Genomic DNA, 26,346 nt, shown 5'->3' with positions numbered 1-26,346 from the left:
GCAGCAAGCTTCCAAGGGAGCCATTACAGAGGTAGGAGAACTATATTTTATAACACATTTTTTCCTACAGAAAGAAAGATGTGATCACTTTATTGGAAATGTATATAAACTAGTGAGATGGTCTCATTTATAAACATTCATCAATTATTTACTGAATGCCCCATCTTTGCTAGACAATGTGTTAAGCACTGGGCAGCAGGGGCAGGAAGCTTTACAAGATGGTCAAGGTCAATGATCAATGTCCTCATGGAACTCAAAATGGGTGGAGAGTAGGTGATCATGTAGGAGAAGGAGGCAGTGAGTAAATGAGCTTTTACAGGACAGGGTGGAAAGTGTAGGGATTAGGAAGTTCAAGGAGGAAAATATAGGAGTACATAGCAAGGGCACCTAAATTAAGTAAGATCAGAGGAGGTTGCTGAACATTTCTCAAGGGAAATGGCATCTCTGTTGAGACACGGCAATCAAGGGCTTGGAGTGCTGTCAGTGTTCCAGGCAGAAAGAATAGCATGTGACTGTCCAGTGGCAGCTCAATGCCTCTGGGGATCTCAGAGAAGTCCAGTGTGGCTAGAGCACGGATCATAAAAAGGGCAGTATTAAGAAGCAAAAAGAGGCATAATATATCTAAAAAGAAAAACGCTATTATTATTCCTATTTTAAATATGGGAATGAAGCAAAAATGGTTACTTGTCTGAGATCTAGAACATGTAAGTGAGATTCAAACCCATTTCTATTTGATTTCAGAGCTTGTTTTCTTAATTACTCTGTTATACTACTGGGCTAAGGAGATAAGGTTATTAGACAGGGAGTAGTACAGTGAGATTTGCATTTTAGGAACAATTGAGTGGACAAATTTTGGGGGTAAGTATCTATAAGGAAATCAGTTAGGAGGGCATTACCAATAGTGCATGGGAGATGATGGTGATCTGAAATTGTTTAGAGGCAGTGGAGACGGGGAGAAGTAGAAAGGCTGGTGAAATATTTAGGAGGAAAAATTGACAATAAGGGAGAGAAGAGTGTAGAAATAATACCCATATTTCTGGCTTAGGAAACTGGTTAGATGGTGATACAAATCAATTTAACAACACAGGAGTAGAGAGAATTCCAGGGAGAAGTTGATGAATTTATTTTGGACAAATTGAGGCTATGCTGTCCCCAAAATATTCAAATGTACTTGGGCAATAAGCATTTAGAAAGATCTGGATCTGAAGTACAAGGAAGCTTGCTGAAACAGATTTATACAACCACATTACAACACTGGTAGTTGAGGCCACAGAAATAAGAGTCTCCAAACCAAATATGGAAAGTAGAACAAGACCAAGACTCTAGGAAAGATGCCCCCATCACCGCCACCAAAGAAAACCAAGATCTAAGGGGACACAGAAGAAGAGGAGCTAAGGAGATCCCTGAAAGGGGAATTGGTTAGAAAAGTAGGAAGAAAACCAAGAGAGTACAGTTATAGAAAAACCTAGAGAAGTTGGCAAGATGGACTGAGTGTGCCACAGGCTTAAACAGGGCAGATGCACAAAGTGAAACTCTGGAAAAAGCCTAGTGAAAGAAGGTCAACAGTGGCAAGAGTGGGCTGAAGAATTAAACCATAGAATCTAAGTTAGATAAGAAAGGAAATACAGACAGAAACTGATGGGGAAATAGAATTAAAGGTAATGGATTGCAAAGATGCTGAAGAAGAGGAGAGTAGGAGTTGTCTGAATGAGAGCTGAAAGAACACAGGGTTGTGTTCAGAGGGAGGTTTTTTTTTTTTTTAAATTTCATGATTAATGAACCAAGCAATAACAAGATCCAAGGTGTAACCCTGGGAATGGTGGCTACAGCTGAGAAGAGATAAGTCACAGGAGACAAGAGGTCAAGGGACTGAGAAGCCAGGGAGTTGAACCCTGACATCTTCCCATAAGACCGAAAGCCTGGACACAGAGGAGAGATAGTGACCCATTTGCCAAGTGGTCAGTGAGTAACAGTTGGGACTGGGAGATTTGGGGATGATGGCAATGTGGAGGAAAAAGTATTTTAGTCAAATGCTGTGAACCTTGAATAAGCATATAAACATATTACTAAATTGTAACTCAAATTAAGAATGCAAGAGAAACTACAATCAACTCTGCTGTTTGTAACTTAGAACTAACACAAAGGTGATATTTGACAAACAAGAGTTCTATTCCCAGAGCAGGTGGGTGAAGGCTCTTCAGGTTTCAACATGCCTGAGGTAGAACACTAGTTTGTCTACATTTACTGTCCCCTACGTCTATCATCACTTCCAGCCATCAATCCCGATGATGATGCTACATTCTCACAGTTCCTCCTGCACCTTTTCTGCTTTTCCTGATTCTTGCCTCCAAGTGCCCATGGCTTCTCCACCAGATTGATCTTTTGTAGCAAATGGCTAGCCTTCTGTGATGGTCAGTTTTATGTGTCAATTTTGCTTGGCTACAGTCCTAGTTATTCAGTCAAACACTAATCTAGGCACAGCTGTCGAGGTATTTTGTGGATGTAATTAAAAGCCATAATCAATTGACCTTAAGGGAGATTACTGTAGATAACCAGGGTCAGCCTGACTAAAAGTTGAAAGGCTTTGAGAGCAGAGTTGGGCATCTTTAAAGATTTTATCTTTCCTTTTTCTCCCCAAAACCCCCAGGTACATAGTTGCATATTTCTAGTTGTGGGTCCTTCTAGTTGTGGCATGTGGGACGCCACCTCAGCATGGCCTGATGAGTGGTGCCATGTCCATGCCCAGGATCCGAACTGGTGAAACCCTGGGCCGCCAAAGCAGAGCGCGCAAACTTAACCACTCGCCCACGGGGCTGGTCCCGGGGAATCTTTAAAATAGAAGAAATTCTGCCTGTGGACAGTAGTGTCCGCTCCTGTAGCAAAGCTCCAGCCTGACCTTCCTAACGACCTACCCTGTGGTTGTTGGATTGTCTAGCCAGCCCACACAATCACATAAGCTAATTCTTTGTGATAAATTTCTTAATATTTATATTCTACTGGTTCTGGTAAAACATTGACTAATATACCTTCTATGAGCATCATCAGTCACACCAGCTGATCTTTGACTTTTGGCAGAAAGCAAACCATTCATAAGGCCTGCCAATGTTGCTGCAAGAATCTGGGCAGACCATTCTTGCTGCATTATGAGTTCCAACCTCAACAAAACTGTAAGGTTGCTTCTGAAGAAAGATGCCTTCCTATTATAAGCTGAAAATACTAGGAATATATCTCCCCAAAGGCCTTTCAACAAGATGAGGACTTCCTGGGTCCCCTGGAAAGTTTTAGCTGTCCCACAGGAGAGGGGAAGCAATTATCTGACACAGAAAGCTAAAATCAGAAAGAGAAGAACAAAAGTAGTAATAACCATGGATAAATACATAATGATTAAAGAGGCAGAGGTCCTAGACATTACTGATACATCAATCCTTTATAGGTTATATCTGTCTATAATTATAACTAATATTCAAAGCTTTGGGTCATATTTTTAAAAATTGGAAAAGGAGTGATCTATGGAGAAACATACTTAATTTCAGTAGTATTACTCTCAAGGGAAATATGACAAATGGTTTTACCTTTTGTCAAAACAGCTCTTGGTACCTTGTCAATAAGTATTGCATACAGTATAATAGTTTTCATAAGCCATGGTTTAAACCTGACCTCTTAACTCAATAGGGTCTTTAAAAGTATAGTTAGATTCAGAATTATTAATAAAGTTAGATCATGAATAACTGGAAGTACCATATATTTCTTTTTCCACTTTTTAAAATGTGATTGCTTTTGTTGTTTTTTAGTTTGGTTTAGTTTTATTTTGTTAACACAGAGATGTGATGAACATGCATGATCCTTCTGTGTTGGAATAATTTGAAGCACAGAATACCAATGACGAAAGATCTCAGTCTGAACTCTTTATTTTACACATGATAATTGAAGTTCCAGGGAAGGTAGGCAACTTTTCCAGTGTCACAGAGATTAGGGGCAACCAAGTCTAGAATGTAGGTTTCCCAGCTTTTTGCCTGTGTTCTTTCCACTACACGATGCTGGGTAAGAAAACTTAAAAACATATTCGCATACACACCTCCACATCCCCTGCTTTCCCTACCCTTAGCAAAATCCCACAGGATGCTTTTGGCAGGATTCAGAGATTGCTTTGGCAACTCTAACCACATTCCTGGAATCCATTTGCAAATGCTGGTCAGCAGAGCCTGCTTCACTCCCTTTTTGGTATTACTCACTCCGTAAAGGTTAAGTGTATATGAGTTATCATAAGTTTATTTTTATTCTCCCACCACCCCCTTTTTTTGGTAAGTGATCATTGACTACCAGGCACAGGAAATACATTTCACTGAATGATTTTCTAAAATCAAAACTCCATCTGGGCTGGAACGGAGACAGACTTAGGGATGATCATTTATAACATCAATACCAGCTATACTAAGCCATTCAAAGATGATTGGCATGGAGAAAGGGTCTCCACCTTTTCCTGAAAATACTTCCCAAGCTCAATCTTGGCTACTCCACTATCTAACTTGCTGTGTGCAGAGCAGCACAAGCAGCTGGTGGTCGCATTGTGACTCAGGGCACCATGGGGGGAGAGGGCCAGATGAGGAACCAACTCAGAATTGGAGAACGTAAGTCTCAACTAGCAAGTACTAAATGTGATCTCCTTAGCTGGACAGATCAAATTGAAAAAAGAAAAAAGTGAGAGGATGGACTGCTAAAGTCAGTCTCCTTCAAGTGAAAAATAATATTTCCCCTTAAAAAGTTCAGAGAGACACACAAACACTTGCTCCCATCACTCTGGATTAAATTAGGATCATAATAGGTAAAATTAATGGCATGACATGGACTGATGAGGAAAATATCATACAAAGAAAAAGGTCTAAGTAGAGCAGAAGTGGTCCCATGAAGAGGGACTCAAATACATACCCAGAGCAGACATGTGGAGAGAGAAAATAAAGTACGTAAGGTTTAGTTACTAAGACCCAAACTCCTGGCTGCTACAAAGCTAATCAATGAAGATCTTACACACAACTTGAAAAGAAAAGAAAAGAAATCACAACGGTTGCTGGGAACCATGAAGGTCACTCAACTTCGAAGTGGGTTACTGTAACCAGCAGACATATTTTGGTGCTCTGTTCTCTCTCTCATCAAGGTGGCTGGGAAGGAGGATCACTCTACTCATTAAATATTGAAATTAGTGTTAAAAATCATAGTTATACTTTTGTTTTGAGATAGGTTCAAGTATCACAATGATACAAGGACAAGCCATCTCCTCTTAAAAACTCATTCTATTTTTCTAACACACTATATTTAAGGTCAAGATTGTCTCAGTTTCTATTCTGAAAGATGATGGGCAGTGACAAAAGAAAGAGAGAGAAAGAGAGGTTAGATAGAGAGAGAGAGATGAAAGAGAGAAAGAAGAGAGAGAGAGGGGAAAGAAGAGGAAAGGAGGGAGGAAAACATTTAATAGTTTTAAAATTTGCTCTTGTAGATGTTTATGGCTAAAGGGGTTTTACTTTGCCAAAATACTGTAGCATGCAAATATACAAACACACATACATACAGATGTTTATACAAATTTATAAAAATATACACATTACACCTGTTAGAATGTCAAAAATATCCAAAACCAAGAGTGACAAATGTTGGAGAGGCTGTGGAGAAAAGGGAACCCTCATACACTGTTGGTAGGAATGCAAACTGGTGCAGCCACTATGGAAAACAGTATGGAGATTCCTCAAAAAGTTAAGAATCGAAATACCTTATGACCCAGCCATCCCACTACTGGGTATCTATCCTAAGAACCTGAAATCAGCAATTCCAAAAGTTCCATGCACCCCTATGTTCATCGCAGCATTACTCACAATAGCCAAGTCATGGAACCAACCTAAGTGCCCAGCAACGATGATTGGATAAAGAAGATGTGGTGTGTATATATATACAATGGAATACTACTCAGCCATAAAAAAGGACAAAGTTGCCCCATTCACAACAACATGGATAGACCTTGAGGGTACTATGTTGAGTGAAATAAGCCAGACAGAGAAAGACGAACTCTGTATGACTCCACTCATAGGTGGTAGTTAACATACGGACAAAGAGAACTGATCAGTGGTTGCCAGGGGAAAGGGGGGTGGGGGAAGGGCATTAGGGGTGAAGTGGTGTACCTACAACATGACTAATAATGATGTACAACTGTAATTTCACAAGGATGTTAACTTTCATAACCTTAATAAAAAAAATATACACATTATATTATATATACATTTATAAAAATACATAAATTAAAATATACATGTAAAATAAAAGCAACGCAGGCTCATTATAAAAACTTCAAAAATATGTAGAAAAGTCTAAGAAAGAAGTCTTACCTCTTCTAACCCTAGAAATAACTGTTAGTGTATATATTCTTTTAAATGTTTTAAAATATTCATATGCACTTATGTGTACTGCAAATATATGTCACAATTCATGTAATATATAGATTTATATCTAAGTAAGAGAAAAATTTAGTAGATGTGGAAGTAACCAGGGTGTTATTTCCCATTTCAAATAGAGAAAATTAGATAAGAAGAATTTGCTACTATCAGGGAATTAAAAACAAAATTAGGATTTTTAAATCTAGGACTCTACAATTATACATGAGGAATATCAAAGATATTCCCAGATTAAGTTTTGTACAACCAGAAATTCTTGGGGTAGAGAGAGAGGAGAATGTGAGAGAGAGAGCTGGGTTATCCTAAGAATAACACTACTAACTCACGTGAGATCACCGTTTTGCAGCTGATAAAATGTTTCTCACTCATTTCTTCACAACATTTTTATCCGATATTATTGTTGTTCCATGTTTCTCATGAGGACATGACACTTAAAGATGTCGACTACACTGGTTAAGGTTACCAAGAGTAAATGGTGGAGCCAGGACTTCAATGAATGCCTTAAATTATTTACAAGTAGAAAAGCTAACACAGAATGTCTTATGTTTCACGAAGATGTAGAAGTCTCTTTGCCATTTCGAATTTCTGCTTCCAGAAATCTGCTCCCTGGTGACAGATTGTCATGGAAATATCACCTCTCCAGGGGTACAGAGTAAGATGCAGTCCCTTCTCCTCCTGCTTATTATCATTCTAGATAGATCAGGCCTACAATAATTTTTTTAAGACAAAATAGTTCTGATGCTAGAACTTCAATAATTCAGATTCAGTGTTTGGGTTTTTTTTTTTTTTTTTGAGGAAGATTAGCCCTGAGCTAACATCTGCTGCCAATCCTCCTCTTTTTGCTGAGGAAGACTGGCCCTGAGCTAACATCTGTGCCCATCTTCCTCTACTTTATATGTGGGATGCCTACCACAGCATGGCTTTCCAAGCGGTGCCATGTCCACACCTGGGATCTGAAGCAGCGAACCCCGGACTGTCAAAGCGGAATGTGCGCACTTAACTGCTGTGCCACCAGGCCAGCCCCCAGATTCAGTGTTTTTAATACTTGTTTTGTTTTCTGAGATACAGAAGACTTGAGACATTACAGTAATGAGTAAAGAACACTGGACTGCAAGTTAGGAAGCCATACTCAAAACTCATCCTCACTGAAAAGCCCTGTAAAGGAGCAAGCCATCTCTTCCAGCTTTACCTTTACCTCCTCTACAAAATGGAACTAATAATAGAGCCGATGAAAGTAACTAGGTAATAGGCAACGTGCCTGGTACAGAGCATAATATGTAGAAGGAACTAATGCAACCTTCTACCAGCCTACCAGTCACCATCTCAAGGAGCAAGCTGAAAACTAACTAGCATGAAGAATGCCATTTCCTCCACTAGACTAAGCACTGATTACATTCATCCAATTCTATTTAAAGGAAACTCACCAATCAGCTTGACCAAATCAAATTCTTGGTTTACCAGAAGTCTGTAAAGGGCCAAAGAATATCAAAGAGCTGCAACTTTTCCTGAACTGGATATAAACCAATGGCCAGAAGTGGAAGAACCACTCAAACAGACCATCATGGCCTCAGCCATTCAGATCAGGGCCCTAAATCAACAGACCATTGGGGGTAGGGGTGGCTACTCTAAGGGCAGGCAGGATGCAGTCAGGCTTCTTTGCACGCATCTCCAACCACTGCTGAAAGCCCATAATCCAAAAAGACAATCCCAGCTTATCCCCCAAATCCAATCAGTCACTCAAAGATGCACCTTTTCGTTTTGTTTGGTGGAGAAGGAGAGAATAAACCAAGTGGTCCTGAGAGGCAAGACAACTGGTGAGAACCCATTTCTGGGCATCCTTCAATCGAGACGTCCACGTCATCAGCAACGCTAATTTAATAAAAGCAGAGTGGTGGTGCTATAATTGGATTGCCATTCTAGCTAGTGGGTTTCCAGGGTAACCGTGTTCTGCCACAGACAAAATTCACCTAGTAGCACAAAGATTAAGAGTTTGGGAAGTTTGGCATCAAACAAGAGGTCAAGAATTCAGGCTGAAGAGAGCTACACCAAAAGCAAAATACTTACAGTGGACTGGATTCAAAATCCCAGCCCTGCCACGTACTAGCTGTATGATTTCAGAAAAAAACATTTAACTGGACTAGGCCTTGTTTCCTCATCTGTAAAATGAGCATAACCGTGGTCTGTGTCTCATAGGGTTGTCACAAGGATAAAACAGGGAACTTGAGAACTGATATCGTAATTGGTACATTTTAAACCCTGACAAAATGTGTTTTTTTTTTAAAAGGCTATGATAGATGGCCTTAAATCTAGAGACTCAGAGGTCTGGAAAACTAGAAAATAAGTTTTGTTTCCTTTTTAACTTACCACTTTGGAGGGAAAGCACCCTGAGAGATTCTGAAAGGGGCCTGGAATGGCTTACACAACCACGTTGTCTTACGGTCGTGCTCATGTTATTACTGCCCCCACGGTCCTGACTTCTGGGAACACATTGCCATGTCAGAGGCAATTCGGCAAGTCTTAATTGAGGAGGGACACAGCTTTTCAGGCCACAAATTAAGGATTGGGAAATCCTCCTTGCTTAGGGTGTAACAGTTAACTGGAATGTTTCATAGCCATAAATACAGCAGGCCCATTTAACATGCTTCCCCTCAAGAGAAAGACTCAGCTGCTGCAAAAGTAGCAGTTATGAAGAAAAAGGGGAATTTTCCTTTTGAATGAAAAAAAGACCAGAAAAAATGAGCACTTTCAAAGATTCTACAATGTATGAATTCCAGGAGGCGGGGAAGAACTTTCTTTGTGTCTATTACTATTAGAACAGGTATGTGAAGATGGATACCAACACTTTCATCTATAAATACCTTCACATATAAAACCCATCATGCCGGGTCCTCCCCACAGGAAATTACGCTGGCAAAAGAGAGAGAGAGCTACTAATATATGCCCGTGCTCACACTCGCAAAACTACGTCCAGGCAACCAACAGCAAGGCAGTGAGAGAAATAAAGTTTGAGAGCAAGAACATGCACACACAAAAAAAGTTTCTGTTGTCCTAAGATTAAATGCTGAGGCAGGAAGAGATACTATTCTTGAATCAAGTGAGAAAAGATGGTAAAGTGCGATATTAAAATGCAGCACACTGGAATAAGTTTGCCTCTATAAAAACTGTTATGTTCTGTATGTGATTTAAATTAATGCCTATATTTGTTGGAGATAAAATTAAAATGAAGATAAACGGTGCCAACATATAGCGTGTTTGCTGGAGCAATAAATAAGGCAGTGAAAGGTACTTTACATTTCAGTCACATCCATCTGAACGGGGAGCTCAGAGCATTTGAGGAACATTTGTTAATTAAATGCTATAATAGGTTTGCGAGGCACCCAGACGGTTAGGATACACGTCTTTCAAAAGGAGGCAGGAAGGTTCATTGACCCAGGGCCCTCTGGATGTTACTGACTTGGAAGCCCCAGGTGCTGAAGGCAGTGTGGTTTCCAGTTCAGCCCCTTCTCTGCGTGGTGGTAGGGCCTGGAACACAGAGCTCTCCCGCCACAGTTGGATAACAAACCTCAGATGTCAAGCTCTCTCTGTTTATGAACTACCTCAGTGGCGGGCAAGATTACAGTCTTAGCTAGGGAGAAAGGCAATGATTTTGATACACATTGACAACAAATCTCTCCTTTCACCTTTTACCTTGAAAGAGCATGCCATGAATAATTAAACACTGTCATATCATTTAACCTCAGCCTGAAAACTTGCCTAAAGTGTTGATTAATGATGCTCTCTCTTCAAGCTCAAATTTTTCAGTCCTTTCCTCCACATGTCTCCTCAAACCCTCTTCAGCCCAACACTCATAGCTGGTCACTAGCTCTGTTTTTTGAGTCCTGTTCTCTCAGTCCCACAGACTTGAGGAACTCAAGCTGCAAAAGAAACACAGGAGTCATCTTTTCGGCAGGTCATTTTAGGCTGACCCAGGTGAAATTTTAGGGAGCCTTAGGGATCACTTTAGTCCACTCTCTTGTTTTTCAGAAGAATTCTCAACTATATTTCTATCTTCCTTTTACAGATTAAAAAAATGCATTCAAATCCATTATAGTTTGATACACATATCAATGCAATCGATGCAAAATCGCCTCTCCTATTTGTGCCATGGTTTCCCTGCTGTACGATGGACATGATGAGTGCACCTACTTCAAGAGGGCTAAAGGATTCCACACATGTAAAGCATTTATAACAGTGCCTGGTATACAGGAAGCACTCATTGATTGCTCACCATCATTATTATTACAAACTTGGTGGTAGTCATCAATACTGCTCTCCAAATATTTCCAGCTCTCTGCTTTCTGGCACCCTTAGGGTTAGGTGGAGACATATGAATAGTTTTGACTAATGAGTTGTGAGCAGAAGTCCACATGTGTTACGTACAGACCAAAGCATACAAGTGCCAGGCCAAGACCCTCAAAGCTCTTTCACTCTGGAAAGGGGGCCAGCAAGGTTTGAGATGGTGGTTATTCCATCAGCCTGCAAACAAACCCTTCTGACACACAATGAACAAGTAGCATAAGCAAAAAAATAAATCCTTCTTTTAAGCACTGAGATTTGGAGAATATTTGTTACCACAGCATTGCCTGGATTATCCTGACTGATACTTCTTACTGTGGTTTACAAAGTGCCTTCACGTCTATTATTCAATTTAACTCTCTAATCAAGAGAAAAGGGCAGTGTATATGTATTTAGCAGACGGGGATTCCAGCCCAAGTTAGTGCCATATCCACTGAATAAACTTAGGCAAGTCATGCTGATTTAGCTGCAAATCAAGTTCTCTAGACTTTTGGTAAATCCAAGGTATTCTTTTAACGCTCTCAGATTCAAAGTCCTTAGAACCCTTAACTATGACTATGCACCTACCCACATTAACCCCAACCCAAACACTAATTAGAACTGCTCATATTTACCGAGTGCTTACTACAATATCCCATTTCAAAAGATGTCAAATCTGGGGGCCGGCCCTGTGGCCAAGTGATTAAGGTTCTGTGTGCTCCACTTCAGTGGCCCAGGTTCGTAGGTTCGGATTCCAGGTGTGGACCTACTCTACTCACCAGCCATGCTGTGGCAGCAACCTACATACAAAATAGAAGAAGACTGGCATAGATGTTAACTCAGGGCTAATCTTCCTCAAGCAAAAAGAGGAAGACTGGCAATGGATGTTAGCTCAGAGAGAATCTTCATCAAAATAAGATGCCAAATTATAAAATACACCATCAGATATTGCACTATTAGAAACAAAAAACACTGCCATTTAAATTATGACATAGTATTTTGTTATTATGCAGAATTTTTATTATATGCTTATTGAAAGAAATGTCAAAATTATTTATTTCGGGCTGGCCCCGTGGCCGAGTGGTTAAGTTCGCGCGCTCCGCTGCAGGCGGCCCAGTGTTTCGTCGGTTCGAATCCTGGGCGCGGACATGACACTGCTCGTCGGACCACGCTGAGGCAGCGTCCCACATGCCACAACTAGAGGAACCCACAATGAAGAATACACAACTATGTACCGGGGGGCTTTGGGGAGAAAAAGGAAAAAATAAAATCTTTAAAAAAAAAAAAAAAAATTATTTAGACAGTTTTTTTAATCAGGTCACTCCACTACATACATACAAAAAAAATATATAAATGAAACAAATTGAAGCATTCCTGAAGCTTCTTCATATTTAGAGTTCAACCCGTTGAACCACTTTTCAACTGAAAATCATGGGAATTCTATGTTTTTTCCCATAATCCTTACCTCTGGGCCATTAAGAGCAATGATAAAAGAGGGGTCCATCATGATCTCTAGGATTTTCTTCCAAGCAAGTTTTGATGAGCATTTGCAACAATGACAACTATCTCATGAGTGCCACCTCACTAACAGTAATTAGTCAGAAATAGTCAGGATGTGAATAAATAGGGGTCTTAGACTGACAAAATGTAAGTCTGTGAGAGACACAGTGGCCTTACTGCTGTATGGATAGTACGATTTATTCCTCGTAATAAGTACATGAGGTAGCCATTGTATTATTATAGCCATTTTGAAAACAGAAACTGAGGCATGGAGAGATTACGTTGCCTGCTGAAGGTCACACAGCTAGTGAGCGGAAGATGCAGAGATTTCTCTCTAAGGTAGCTGACATCGTTAGAGTACTCTCTTAGTGACTCTGCAGTATGAATATTCATAATAGCAATTAGATCAGCACTTTTTTGTTCTTTTGTCTTTTGGACAGTGGGGACACAAGAATTACAAACTCCAAGAAAAGTGCTCAAAAACTTATTCCCTTAAAGTTTACTCATTGGGCTGTTTATTTTGTTCAAAGCAAACCAAAGGGAAATTGACCCTTGTGTTACTGCCAACTCCTTTTTGATATAAATGGACAAATCAGTAGACATCCGGGGCTTCTGTTTGGTTATCTTGAAAGAATTGTTGGAAGATCTGCACAGGCCTCTCTTTTGAAAATGGTGGGATGTACATGCAGTGAACACATATACATACGTAACTTCTATACCTACACGTACACACATGTGGTAGATCTTTAAACACTTTTTTTATCACATTTAGTTTCATTGGTGTCTATGTTTCTACATGGACTTTATCTTTGGAAAAGCAAAGAAATCACTGCTGTTAAATATTTGAAGACCAAATGTGTGCTTGATCCTCATGGAGCGTGAAATTAGAGTTAATCTATGCCCAGAAGGGAAAACCTTACTAAACAAGTATAACAATTGTTTTGTGTTTTTTTCCCAGCAGTTCTTTATCTCTTCTCCTTTTTTAAGGACAGTTAGCACAACTGAACAATTACTTAGGAGGTACAATACAAAGCTTTGAGCGTAGCTCTTTATACACTTATCAAGTGAGTATCATAATTTGCTATAATTCTCCCTCCTGATTATATATAGTAGCTATTTCATTTTCTAAATAATATCTCATACTTTTTTTTTTTAGAAGTTGGTTAAATTGCTTAGGAGGAGAACATTAGGCTCAGTTTCTTTGAAGGGTAATACAGTGGGAGTGACTGTATAATTATCTCCCGGGCTCTCACCCACTATACAATGTCGTCTACTCTATCTATTGCTTTCCTGTTGAGAACTCCAGTTAATCCTACTAACTAGCACACAGGAAAATGAGGCAGGCGGATTTTATTTTTAACTTGGGACTGAGAGAACAAGAGAAAGAAATACTAAGATTGATCAAATCTGGTGCATTTGCAATTTTTATTTTAAGCCATTTTGGATATATGCGCTACCAAATAGGTAGAGTAATTCAGGCATTACAGCTACTTGTGTAGTGGTGTCGTATTTGGTACTCTCTGCCTGAGACCAATTGTCCTTTAAGCCACTCCACAGCTGGGCTGTTTTACGCCTGGCAATTACTACTCTATTCTGGATGGAGAGTTTTATTTTATTTAAAATTGATGTGGATTTTATTCTGAAAATGCCGAGCATTCCAAATGCCTCATACATACTAGATTTTTAAAAACAATGCAATGGCTTCTAGCAGAAAGAAGTTTAACACAAGTCCTTCAACAAATACATCAAGATTTCTAGAAGAATTTCATTCTTCAATGTGGTTCAATGTGTCTATTTACATTTCTGCCTCTTTGAAAGACAGAGAACTCAAGGGAGGGGCCTGGGGCAGGCTTACTCATGTGCATATGACCAGTGACTGACACAGGGCCTGGCACTTCTACCCTTCTCTGCCTCACATTATGAATAGAGGACATTAATTGTGTGCAGATGTTAGAAATTAGAAGTTCAAATGATGTTATACTCCTGAATTACTGAGTAAGGCTATCAGATTTCTACTATTCAAAACAAACTATCACTAAACTGAAGTCACATTCATTTAAAGACTGATGAGCACTAAAGTAGATTCGAGGTTACCTAGGGTTGGAGAAGAGAATAGCGAGTGACTACTAACAGATACGATGAGGTTTCTTTTAGGAGTGGAAGAAACGTTCTAAAATTAGATTGGGGTAAAGGTTGCAAAATCACTGAATTATTGAGTTGTAAAAAACAAAACAAAAACCTGTTTCCCCAACATCCCTCTTCATCAACACAATTACCGTTAGTATTTTTTATTGTGCATTCAGTCATCAGTTCACATGTTTAGGCTTAGGCGCTAGACTGTCTTGGCTTCAATGCCAGCTCTGCCACTCACTAGCTCCAAGTCACCTTGCCCTGGGCCACAATCTCCTTATCTGTAAAATGGGAGAAATGACAGACTAACTCTTTGGCTGGCTGTGAGGATCAAGTGAATTAATGCATGGAAATGACTTAGATAGTAAGTTCTCAATGAATGTTGGTTCTCATTCCATATCTTTTATTTAATTATAATTTCCTAATATTGGAAACAATTAACCATTGCTGCGAAGAGTAATGAACAGGTAGAATTTTATATAAATGTTGGCTCTATAAGCACTATCCTAAACAATATAGAAGACATACTCATTTCACCCACAATCCAGGGCTCCTTCAAGTATATCCAGAGTTATCTTTCTAAAGCACACTTCTGATTTCTTCTCTCAAACCTTCAATGCTTCAATCTTGTCCCAAACTGTGCCTTTACACCCCCAGCTGCCTACAGGATGAAGAGCACAATGTAGAAATTCATTGCATTGCACAGAATGATAAGCTGTTCTTCCAACTCTCACCAATGTATTATTTTGGCTATATTCTTTTTCTGTTTCACTTACCTCATCCTCCAAATACTTCAAATTCCTTACCCAGCTGCAAACATTATTCTTTTATGCACATTTTTTTTCTGCAGTTGCAGTCCTTCTGCCTGGACTAACTGTAGTCTGCTTCAAAAATCTCCTAGACAGCCTTTGTGACCTAACTCAAATGTCACATCCTTTAGCTGGCCTCATCCTTCTTTGTGACCTCACAGTAAGACATATGCATTCTCTATGAAAGCACACATTCACAGACTCTCTGCCCTTCAGACTCAGTAGAAACTGGCCTTCCCACACTGTCCCCCATGCTCTAACCTTACCGAGCTACTGTGGTTTACTTACGTCTCACCTCAGTGCCTTGGCACATTTTCTTTCTTCTTCCTGAAAAACTCTCCGCTCTCTGTTTTCTCCATGCCATCAACCTAGCACACTCCCACAGGTTTCTCACACCTCTGTTTAGAGATGACCACCTCTCAGAATCCTCCTCAGGACTCCTAAGTCTGGTTTTTCCTTGTCTCTCTGATGTGTTCCCAGAGTAACCCTGCTGACCCTGAATATTGGTCTCTAACACCACATGGAAAAAGAGTCTGTTGATGGACATTTTTTGAAAGGCTAGGTTTTGTAGAACTATTGTCAATCTCTGAAACCCCAGCATCTAGAAAACCCCTGCCACATGACAAATGATCATAAAATACTTGTTGAGTGAATGTATTAATCATCTCTTTTGAAAATAATGAGTCGGTGAATAGTATGATAAGCGAATTACATCTCAAAAAAATCTGTTATTAAAAAAATCTGAGGGGCCAGCCTGGTGACGCAGTGGTTAAGTGCACAAGTTCCACTTCAGTGGCCCAGGGTTCGCTGGTTCAGATCCCGGGTGCAGACCTACACACCACTTGTCAAGCCATGCAGTGGCAGGTGTCCCACATATAAAGTAGAGGAAGATGAGCACGAATGTTAGCTCAGGACTAGTCGTCCTCAGCAAAAAAGGAGGATTGGCACTGGATGTTAGCTCAGGGCTAATCTTCCTCAAAAGAGAAAAAAAAAGAAAGAAAAAGGAAAAAAAATTTAAAAAACAATCTGAGTCACTAATCTATGTTTTTCATTGTAGTTTAACCCCTCAGTTGCTGGACAGAGGTCTTATATGCTTGCATCCCTATTGTGGAGCCTCGTACCTATAAATGCTCAATTATATTAGCTGTGATTTAATAAAAACGAAATGTTATGACAGAGTCTAAGCCATTGAACCATTTTCTACAAATGATCAATTTATGCGATGCTCCTCAGCAGGTAAATTGATAATGAGATCACAAATCATACAGTTAGAAAATTCATTTATTTCAAAATCCACAAGGAATCAGGCTCAGGAAAAGAAATGAATTACCCAAGATCACGCAGATAGGATCCCAGAAGAATGCCTCCTCCCAAATAAATATTATCAGTGGTATCAGACTTAGAAAGATTCATGTCATTGCTGAAGTCAGATTTAGCATTATAAGTATGGACTATGCAAGCATCGAATACTGGTGCTAAAAGCTATATTTGGAAATAAATATATCATCAGTTTTTTTTTTTTTAATATGATCAGATTAAACAGGTGCTGATAATCATGAAAAGAGGAATAAATAAACTCTTGGTTTGACATGAGTCATTACTTGATGGGCTATTTTAAGACAGAATTGATATTTCTAAACAGCTGATAGCAAGAGAGGCAATACCAAAGAGCCACAGCAGTGGGAAAAAAAAAACAATTCCATAGACTATGAAAAGTTACCACTTATGGATTTGTAGTATTGGAAATTTCCGCTTGGGAGATTTTAAGCTTTTGAAAAACCCTCCAAAACTGACATCTAGGAGTAAGTATGTGACTCAGCTAGATACAATTAGCACTATACGACATTAAAAACTAACTAGGGAAAATCACCTCATATCTTTGTTCTTTAGCATGCTCATCTAGAAAAGAGGATAAAACAATCCATGTGCTCACATCTGTCTGCAGAAGGCAAGAATTTCCCTAAAGCACCCAAAAAACATAAGCTTATAAGGTGTAGTCAAGAATACTCACCTCTTTTGCTCCTGAGACATATAACTCAGCACCTGCTATCTGAAGCCTAAAATCACAGCTATCTACCGCCCTCTCTTAGGACTGTAGGCATCTATTCACCTGGCCCACTCTGGCTCATTCCACTTCCTTACAAGATCTAAACTCATTCCTGCCTTGGGGCACATGCCTTGTTCTGCAAGTACAAGTTCTCACCTTGACACTGAGGTGTCACTTGACAAGTCAAGTCCCCAGAGAAGCACTGCCTGACCTTCTCAGCAAACATCATTCCAGGTACCCCCATCTGCAACTTTTATCCTGTTTCACTATCTGGATTTGTTTACTGGCTTATTGTTTATGTCTTTGCATTCCCTTAACCTCTCTTCAGCATTTAAGGTCAGTCAGAGAAAGAACCTCATCTGCCTTCGTTATCCCTCATCCCTAATACTCAGACTTCATACAATATAGTAGGACTCAATAAAAGTGTGATGAATGAAGCATACGTAAAACAGCCTAGGTCTTTCATTTACCAGTTGCGTGATCTCTGGAAAGTCTTCCAGGCTCTTTTTACTCAAATAAAGATCAGGAATCATTAAGCATTTCTGCCTCATAGTGCAGAAGTCAATGAGATGAGATGCAAATGTCTTACACACCACAAATACAGTATTCAGAGAACGATAACAGTATCACTCTTTCAGATCTATTGCGTGCCAGGCTCTGTTCTAATAAGCACTTTACACATGCAATATGATGCCTTTGATTCTAAGAGTATAATTTATTTTTATGACCAAGAAACAAATAACTGGTGCCAGTTAATCTGTAACACGTTGATTTCTTATCATATAAATTATAGGATGCATTTCAATCTCAAAGAAATTAAAGCATGAAAAAAAGGTGCTTTATAAAATAGAAAAAATACAGTAGTACTATACATTTAATACTTCTAACATTCCTATGATATAGGTCCTGTTACCATCCCCATTTTACAGCTGTGGAAACTGAGGCACAGAGAGGTTAAGTAACTTGTTCAAGGTTACACAACAAGCTTTAATGATGATGAGAAAAGATTAACAGGGACTCATGAAGCTCCATAGCTTCATCTCTCCATAAAATATCAAGAGTTAGTTTTGCTTCTCTAAATGATACAGTTGAACCAGGAAATTTTCCTCACTGAAGTATATGGTGTTCTCAATTCTAACAATTCTCATGGTAAAGTATTATAAAAATAAAAGTAGAAAGATAGCAGTTTTAAACACTGAACTTCAAGTTTTCTTAATTTGCATCTTCTTTGCATTTATATAATTCACTTTTTACCAGACCAATTTGCACTCATTTAGATTTCACTTTTAAGTTTTCTTAATCCTTTCATTTATCTGTCTTCTGTATTCATAAAGATACTGGGAGTTATTCTAGAGATGAGAGTCTATTTGTGTTTAGATCTACTTTCTGTCCTTCTCCACTCTCCACTCTCCTTACTCTTAGCTTAGTAGGCATTAAATAAATGTTGCTGACTAATTAAAAGAAAAAGAGATCTGATTTGGCATCATATCCCACAGTATGATATTAAAAAAAACATAATTCAAGCATATATTATCGTTAGCTTCTGGCATATGAGTAGTGGCAATCTTAGTGTAATTTACATAAAGAGAGGGCATCGCTTTTTGAACTAAGCAGAAAATCCGGGGGTACGGTGTGTATGCTGGCAGGGGATATAGAGGGGGGTGTCAAAAGCAACACATACAACACATTCAGAGATGTGACTATGATATTGCCAAGACCTGATCATTGAATAGAGTGCTTAGACTGATCATAGCTGAGACTAAAATAAAACAAAACAAACTTCTGAGTTATTCAGCCAGGTTATAAGAAATAGCTAATGAAACTAACATATGAAATATGACACAGATTAAAAAGAACAGCGACCTTATCAATGCTCATTTTCAAAACAATATTCCTTTATGTATAAAATACATCAAAGCACAGAAAAGTTGTTTGCAGAATCCTGCTCCCACATATGTAAAGTCAAGACATGTGACATTCAAGATCTGCGAAATTTTAACATACTTATTAAGAAAAGCAATCAAGGGATAAGCTGTATTATAATGTCTTATAATCATGCACAAGAAGATTGAAAAGAAACACAATTGTATACTTTTTCTAATTGCTCCTCATCAAAGATCTTGACTAGTTGAGAAGCTACTGAGAATACAAAGTTAAATCTTATTCATCCATTTTTCTATAATATGAAAGTTTCTATTAACTACACTCTAAAAGCTTCCTTCCTCACATACAGGTTAAGAACTAGAGGCTGTTCCCAAATCTCTTTGTCTCTAAACCCCAAGCGAAAGTACCCAAATTCTCCACCCACACCATCTCGTAGTGGCAGATAGAGATGACTTGCAAATTCTGGCGAACGGCTTTGTCCATATCTGTAAAACTTTGAAAATTTGTGAGTAAAGGAACTTCTATACATTTTCCAACCATACATGCTTATAAAAATAACCTTGAGGCATAGTAAAAGTCCCTTCTGAGTCATTAAATGTTAAACGCTTTCAATTATTTTAATATCAAATATGTTTTATTCTATTTGATTCTTCAAATTCTTTCCCCACAATCCGTAAGACACTATATACACTTAACATATTTATGAACAAATAAAAATCCTTCAGAATTTTAAAAAACTATTGGAAATACTAGCTTTGAATGGAGAGAAATACAAGAAAACCTTTTAAAAGTTATCAAAGCTCAAATAACATCTCACAATTGTTTTTCAACGGGCTCATTGATGTGTTAATTCTGCTTATCAGAAATTTGTAAAGTATGTGTGTGTATTATTAATTTGTCCCTTTTGAGGAATATTGGCACTTTGAAGGAATGTTTACTTGGACAAGAGCTTACCTGCCCTATACTCATAGGTGTGCTTGTATATGAAGGGGCATGCCCTATCTGTGGGGAACTTGGCATTTGACCTGATGGAATAAGCAATGTAGAAGTGTCAAGGGAGTCAGTTTCTCCTGCAAGGATTTTACTCTATAAGCTTCAACTAAACCTCTTTGGCTGTTAGTTTTATCATCTATAAAAAAGGCAAATACAGGGGGGCCAGCCTGGTGGTATAGCGGTTAGGTTCCCACACTCTGCTTTGGTGGCCTGGGGTTCACAGGTTCAAATCCTGGGCGTGGACCTACACACCACTTGTCAAGCCACGCTGTGGCAGCATCCCACATACAGAATAGAGGAGGACTGGCACAGATGTTGGTTTAGTGACAATCTCCCTTAAGAAAAATGAGGAAGACTAGCGACAGATGTTAGCTCAGGGTCAACTATCCTTACAAGAAAAAAAAAAAAGGCAAATACAAAAAGTTGTTTTGGTATACCTTAAAGAGCCATTAAGATGTGAACATTACTTGAAATACAAACTTTTAGTACTGACAGTAATTTTCTGTACTAACCACACTTTTATAAGAAGTTTTCCAATTGAGATGCTAAACAAATTTTACGAAGACTACACATCAGAAAATGAAGCATTCCTTTTAATGTCTGGATCAGCCAAAATGATTATTTTACAAACTCACTGTAAAATCTATCAAAGTAGGCATATCTTGTTGTAGATAAAGGAACAAGGCTGTGCTGTGATACTTCCACTGGAGGAAAGCCCACATGAGCTTTTGTATAAACTTGAACATTAGGAATAATCGTATGGTCTACACTGCCTTTCAGCTAACATAAAACTGGCGAGAGTGCTAACCAACAGTGTTACAGATAAACAGCTTTTGAAACCATAGTAAAAACTAAGTACTAGTGGAACATGGATCTAGAATCCAAGGCAGAGGCAGGTGAAAAATGAGAGGAGCAGATCTCTAAGTTATAGCATTTGTTAACCTGCAAGCATTGGGAGAGAAATCCCACCTCAGATATACAGTTCACCCTCACTTCATAATTCCTCCCTCTTTCCTACCCCACTGACCATTCATGTCCACTCAGCAATACCTGCCATCTAGCTACATTCCAGACCTCACCTCCACATATCACCACACTACATCCGGAATATGTTCCCTTTTTAATCACACTCGCCTTAGCCATCTGGAGTCTCTTTGCCTTCATAAGACATCAAATCACTCTACTTTTATCTAGTCCCTGAAACCCTACTTGGTAACACCAGGCTGGAGGCTAGATCCCATTAGCAACACTTTGAATACTGTTGGCATTAAATGAAGGGGAAAGTTCATTCCCTACTCCTTGAGTTTTCCATTTGGAGGGACCTTCTGTGGAGAAACATTCACAACATCTGTCCGTGCCTCACTGTTCTCCTGAGGAGGAACAGTGATTTAACTGATTGGTGACATTGAGGAAAGAAACAGGGCACGTATGGTTCAGCCTCTTTTGGAGTTCCACTCAGAATCTGCTGCCTGCCAGACCATGCTTTTCTTTTCTCTGCTTTTTCAGACTCTAATTTGTTTGGAAGGGGGCACCTCAGGAGGAGCCTGCATGCTGACCCCTATCAAGAGGGCAAATTTGTCTATTCAGAGGTAAAACAGCAGTAATTTCCCTTGACCTAAAGCTAACGCCAACCACCCAAGGTACTCTTCTCAGTCACAAAGCTGACATTTTGGTCTCCATCTCTCTGACTCCTCTATTTCTCAATGGCTTCTGACATGGGTAAAGAAGGGAGTACTATTTCTTGCATCCCCTGAAGTGAATCACACGTAACTTCCCTTCCTACTTTTGAGAAGAGTAAGGCTATTTAGCGTAAATTGTCTCCTCTAGTTACTCTCTTCTCATCAACCTCTCTCTGTTTCCACTGATGTTCTCTTTCCTCTCTCTGAAGGAAAAGAGGAAGAGATGCCCAACCTTCTTGCAAAGCAAATCTTTCCAATCACGTTCTTGCTTCCAGTCCCTACGGCCTCCTTCAGAAACTTGTTCCCTCATTTACTTCCTTCTCCACACTCAGTATCTTCTGTGGCTCCCACTCTACAAGGGCCTTCCCTTCAGTACCTGAACACAGGTCTCACTTTCACTTGGAGGAGAGTGGGCACTACACTTCAGTCTTCCTCTTCTCTTAAACTACCCTTAGCCTTTTTCACAGCAAACTTTGTGGGAAGATGGAAAAACTGAAGCTAAGAGAGGAGAACTAAACTCAAAGCAAGTTCCACTGCTAGTTAGAGTAATGTCAGAACCAGAATCGAAGTCTTCTGAATATTTCTTGAGCATGTGGTCTTGAATGCTGCATCCGCAAAACCTTCCATTTGGCTGAATTAAAAACTCACTGTGAGACAGGAGTGCATAAAATGTTGAGTCTCTACCACATCCACAGCTCTGTTTAAGGAAAGAGCCTCAAAAAGTCATTTGTTTGTTTTTAATAAATACATCACCACAGCTTTGTAACAGGTAATTCTGAATTCTCGCCACAACTAATTGGATCAGAGATTGAACCAAAACCAGATCCATGAGATGTTTTGGAGGAAGAATTCCTTCCCAATTTGTACTGGAGAAGAACCAGCTAAAATAACGGATCATATTGCTTCGAGCATTTAAGCGCAAGGCATACAGAGAAAGAACAGCTGGTAGCAGAAATAGAATGGAACAAAAGTTAGGGATATACAGAGTAGTATGAAGACGACTGAGGCAGAAGAGGACATTATATAGTAAAACGGTGTCCAGAAGAAGACTAAATAGAATCACCTAAAGCAGGAGCAATAGGCGACAGAAAGAAAAACTGAGAGAAGCGAAGTCATAGGAATGGAGACCCACTGGATGAGGAAACACTGGGTGTTTACTTTCGAGGGGATGACAAAATCAGCTACTGTTGTGTCCTCAATGACCTTCCAAGTTTCCATGAGGCTGGGTTGTCTGGCTGCTGACATGGTTTTTTGGACTTCTTTCCTTCTCTTTGTATCCTTACCATAAATTCTCACCATCTAAAGTCACCCAAGGTAACGTCAAGCACATCTTGGCTTCCTGCAACCTGAAAGGACCTAAGTATAACAGACCTGAGAAACAATTTCTTTATCCTAAAAGAACTTACACAAACAGGATTCTGACCCACACTGACATATTACAGTTTAAAAAATAATTAAGCTTTTTTAACATAATGAAAAAAATTGAAGGATGGAGGGAGAGGGTATTTTGTGTCTCTCTATTTGCAACACATTATCCATGATTTAGAAATCTCCATGAGAATGCTCTTCTGCAATCGAAATATCATACAAGCCATTCAGATTAGCTCTGTTCTATTCCGTACCCGCATTTTCAGATGTTAGCCCCTATTAATTACCTTCGTATAAATACAAAGCAGCTGGGAAATGTGGAAAAAGGCAGGATGGCTTCAGAAGTAGAATTGACTCTTTGGACCTTCATATTATATAATCAGTACAGAAAGTTTAATCATATTTTTTAAAAGGCTGATTATGCAAAACACTTGTTTCTTAACAAAGAATAAGCTAAAGGTATTTTTTAGTGCACTGCATCATTTGCATTTTTAATTATGGTAGATATTTTTATTGCATTGTACCTTATTCTAGCCAAGTGAAGAGTGTGGCTGTTTTAAATAAACAAAACTGTCTCAAGAATACCCTACTCTTCTTCCATGGTGAGTGCCTCTATCCAAACCACAGAGTCATGGAAAATAACCTCCCCAACATTTACTCTCCTGGCCACAGGGTCTGTTTAGAGAAGTGTCTGCATTGGTCTGAACAACACATCCCCAAGCAACTACGGGGAAGCTCAAGTCGATAACATGAGCTAATATGGGGATTCTAATATTTGGGATAGTAGTTGAAACTGACTTTTGATAAACCTTAAAAAACCAAGCAATTCCAATTCTGGACATGTAAGACTGGATCACACAAACACAAAGATACACATACAAGGAAGCACATCTTAACGTTATTTATGATAATGCCCATCAGTGTGGAAGAGGTTACATGATGGTACCCTCATACTACAGAGCACTGACTCATACCATGGAGTACTGGACAAGTATCAAAAGCAAGATGGCAAATCCCTGTTTACTGACATGAAAAGATCTAGAAGGAAAGAGCAAATTGAAGATAACAGATAATATCATCATACCATTCAAGTTTAAAATAAATACCTATCTCTATGAATGTATTGCTAAAAGATTGAAAAAATACACAACAAACAGATGGTGGCAATTACTTTCTGAAAAACAGTGGAGTTGAGGGTGTAGAGGAGAAATCAACAGAGTGGACAGTGAGGGAAAGCTTTTAGGTTTGACTCTATATACTTCTCACTGCTAGAATCTGTTGTGAAGAGAATTTATTTGCATACTCCATGCATATAAGTATTTCAATAAAGTTCAGGAACAGGATACCTCCAACATACTGCACGGTGTTGGTAGCAGCAGTGGTGGTGCTGGTGGTAGTGCTGGTGGTGGTGGTGGTGCTGGTGGTGATGGTGGTGCTGGTGCTGGTGGTGGTGATGATGGTGGTGGTGATGGCGGTGGTGGTGTTGGTGCTGGTGGTGTTGGTGCTGGTGGTGGTGGTGGTGGTGGTGATGATGCTGGTGGTGGTGGTGGTGGTGGTGGTGGTGTTAGTGCTGGTGGTGGTGGTGGTGGGCCGGCACAGAACAATGGAGGACTCACTGGATTCAAATAACAAGATCAAGCATGAGGCCCAGCTCTTCCACTTTAGAAATAGGATTTGGGGCACTTCATTCAAGGTTGTGTGTAATACTGGGGTAATAGTTTCTGGCCAGGCAAAGACACAGACTTCACGTGACAGAGGGACGAGATAATGAACATGAAAGCCACTCTACATAACTCTCAACCACCACTACTACTACTATTGTCTGTAGTATTTGACCTCTCAAATTTCCCTGGAGAGGAATTGTAAGTTTGTGATAATAATTTGGTATAAACTCTCCGTGGGAGCCACACTGATGTATCCTCTCTGCCTCTTTTCACTAAGGTCTGAAATTAAAATAAACATCAAATGAGGCTGTAGGATTTTATTTTATCTGTCACATACTGCTGTCATTAAACACACTTGAGATGAGTGGGTTTAGTTCAAATAAAACTGCTTCTTACCCAAACTCAACAAACACGAAGCAGGGAGAAAATGAAGCCTGCACTTGAATCATGTTCAGAAGCGCTGCACGTTACATTTCAAGGAGAAGCCGCATCTGGCAGGCTGACACAGTAAAAAGTTCTTTTAATTGTCAGGTCAGGCAGATTACAGATCCAGGCTGTCAATTCTTTCATTGTAGTTTTATTTTGTTATTGGTAGCTCATTAAAAAAAAAAATCCCCTAGTTACTCTATGAAAGAGAAACTACCTACTTTCCTTCCTTCCTAGGAATTTAAGCAGACAGAAATTCAGTGCAACAAGCATTTATGACTGAGCACCAGCTATGGTGGAACCATGCCTGGTGTTGGAAATTCAAGAAAGAATATATAAGGAATCCTGTCCTGCAGGAAGTCAGAGCCAAGAGGAGAGAGAAATTCTTACAACTCAAAATGACACTCAAATGGATCAAAGACACTTGATTTTTCCAAGCTTTTTTAAAGAGTTCCTTCTAAAATGGACAAATCTACTTAATCTTGGCAGTTTATCTGCTTGCTAAAGTAAAAAGACCAATAGGCAGTTAGGAGACCCTGAAAAGGGTGTGAGTGTGTGTGTGTGCGCGCACGTGTGCACGTGCATATAGTACATACTGCAGAGATCCTCTAAACTCAGGCCAAACCACTTTTCTTGCAACTATATCTCTAACTGCTCCCCTCCATGTATGATAGATTCTCGGTGATGTCCCATTCTCATTAAAACCTGCACTTTCAAACTGCTACATCTTTACTCACACAGTCTCCTCTTCTGTGTGTCTCCTTCCTCCAAACTTCTATATGCTTTAATAATACTTCACATAGTCAATATTCAATAAATAGCTGTGGAATAAGGAAAGCCTCTTAACTTTATATGCAAGAAGCATTTCTTTGCAAAATGAAAAAAAATAAAAAAAATCCAGGCTGGGGGCCGGCCCGGTGGCGCAGCGGTTAAGTGCGCACATTCCACTTTGGTGGCCGGGGGTTTGAAGGTTCAGATCCCAGATGCAGACATGGCATGGCTTGGCAGGGCACGCTGTGGTAGGCGTCCCACAAATAAAATAGAGGAAGATGGGCACAGATGTTAGCTCAGGGCCAGTCTTCCTAAGCAAAAAGA

The 26,346-nt window shown here is 39.5% G+C and overlaps 1 protein-coding gene across 16 annotated transcripts in view; it reads right to left on the bottom strand.

The window, feature by feature from the left end:
• Nucleotides 1-26,346, bottom strand: part of LPP (LIM domain containing preferred translocation partner in lipoma) — a 637,546-nt gene that overhangs the window by 259,666 nt on the left and 351,534 nt on the right. The window contains exons 1-2 of one of the 16 annotated variants that reach the window (XM_070243471.1): nt 15,158-15,310; nt 14,910-15,042 (exon numbers count right to left, since the gene is read on the bottom strand). The exons of 14 other annotated variants lie outside the window; for them this stretch is intronic. The gene's annotated coding sequence lies outside the window, so the exon portion shown is untranslated. Of the gene's footprint in view, nt 1-14,909; nt 15,043-15,157; nt 15,311-26,346 lie in introns of those variants that run through there. One more of the 16 variants, XM_070243469.1, reaches the window with a different exon arrangement.

This window comes from Equus caballus, chromosome 19 (genome assembly GCF_041296265.1).
Source record: "Equus caballus isolate H_3958 breed thoroughbred chromosome 19, TB-T2T, whole genome shotgun sequence".
Lineage (NCBI taxonomy): Eukaryota > Metazoa > Chordata > Mammalia > Perissodactyla > Equidae > Equus > Equus caballus.
Note: the sequence above shows the minus strand (reverse complement) of the source record. Positions and strands in the feature narration are given on the sequence as shown.